The sequence below is a fragment of the Solanum tuberosum genome, unplaced genomic scaffold, assembly GCF_000226075.1.
Source record: "Solanum tuberosum cultivar DM 1-3 516 R44 unplaced genomic scaffold, SolTub_3.0 scf00600, whole genome shotgun sequence".
NCBI lineage: Eukaryota > Viridiplantae > Streptophyta > Magnoliopsida > Solanales > Solanaceae > Solanum > Solanum tuberosum.
In genome coordinates this window covers 89,357-91,353 of record NW_006239514.1, presented here as the reverse complement: position 1 = coordinate 91,353, position 1,997 = coordinate 89,357, and positions in this window count along the sequence as shown.

Here is a 1,997-nt window from a genome sequence, read left to right as displayed (position 1 = left end):
CTTCAGATGGACATAACTTTTAGCACAAAAGTAATTGTGTGTTCCATAACCTATGGTATGATAGATAATTGAATCCTCTTTCCGACGCCATCGAGTTTGCTAAATTTCGACCTACGAGTAACAAGTTAAGCCCGTTTTAGTGAAGCCCTATCGGGAAGGCTCGACAGACGGTTCCAATCGACGGACCGTCGATTGAATGACGGCCCGTCAGTCCCGTCTGTCAGTCACTCCTATTTCGTTTAACCCCTAAGATACGTCCTTTAGACCCTAAATCATGAGGTTTTAATCAGTTTAAGCCTAGAAACATAACTAGAACTTATCCAAGTCAAATCATTAATCAAACTTAGAAGAATTAGAACGCTAAGAGGAGAAAAGAGGTCAAGAACCCTAGTTCAAGAACGCAGCAAGTTTCCTTCAGTTTCTGCCCCGAAATCGAAAGATTTCTCCGTGGAATTCGTCACCAGGTATGTGGGATTTCACTAGTGGGTTCCTTTCGCCCATTAGGTCCGTAGAATTCAGTCAGTTCCTTGATTCCCTTATTATGAATTAATTATTTAAATGTTCCAAATCAGATTATCATGTTATTTCTCAGTTTATTGCATGAATTTCAGAACCATAGCTATGTATTTCTTTAGTTCTTGAATTACATATGCTAGGTCAGATATTTCAGTTTTTCAGATATACATGCTCCAGTTTTGAACGCCACATTATCAGTTTATTTCAGCATAAACCCTATTTTTAGTTATAAATCTTGAGAAGCTTTTCTTCAAGACAACACTTGAGTTTTAAACTAGTTTTGAGAAAGTTAAGATGAGTTTTGAGAAAGATCTTCTAAAACATGATTAGTATGACAATTGAGTAGGTCATCAATGTATGAATGGTATGGTATCTAGATATACCATCATTGTTTATGCCGTATAACTTCCCAAGTCATCAATGATCATAGTATAATATGATGTTGAATCGTTTTAAAAAAAAGGAGTTTTCAAGTCTGAGTATGTACATGTCAGTATTTTATGTTATTCAGTATTTCAGTCAAAATATATTCAATTATACATGCCTCAGTTTATGAATGCATCATTATCAGATTAATTGTTGCATTCTCAGTTTGCATGTTCAGTTTTGAGCTATCCAGTATTTACAGAAACTCAGTCATAATGTGTTAACCACTTAATCTATTGGGAGTAGCATAATACCGAGTTGGACTAGGGTTTCAGTGTACCCACATAGTCCCCTCTGTGGGCAACATCAGTTTAATGATCACACCAGTCTTAGCTTAGTCTACACCTTCAACAGTACCGAAAGGTCACCTACCTCAGCAGGGTAACTCTTCTGGTACAGGTGGCGGACAGCACCAAAATAGGCTCTATGCTCTTAAGGCTCCCCAGGACCAGGAAGATTCTCTTGATGTGATCACTGGTACATTTCGAGTCCTTCTTTAGATATTTTGTAGTGTTAAATCCAAGGGCTACTCTTACCTTTGTAAGTCTCTTTATAGCAGTTATCTTAGGAGTAAGTCTAGAAAATCCTTCAGAACCCTTCTTAGTCTCTACCCCGGTTGGTGACCTAGTTATAGCTAGACGGGTTTATCAAAATTGCCCTATCAAAGTCTCTCAGAAAGTCACCTCAGCTGATCTTCTAGAGTTAGAAATGGTAGACTTCGAATTCTAGGCGTGGATTGGTTTCACTTCTGTCATACCTCAGTCGATTGTAGAATTCGGGTTGTTCAGTTCCAATTTCCAAACGAGCCAGTCTTAGAATAGAAGGGTAGTAGCTCAGTACCTATATGTTGATTATCTCTTACCAATAAGTCCAGAAAGAGGTGAATCTAGAGGGTGGTGTAGCACATATTGAGGAAAAAGGGAACGAAGTAGAAAGAGATGTTCATCGTCTTGCTCTCTTAGGAGTTAGTTTTACTAACACATCAGATGGTGGTATGATAGTCCAGAATAGATCAAAATCTTCTTTGGTAGTGAAAGTTAAGAAAAAGCAAGACA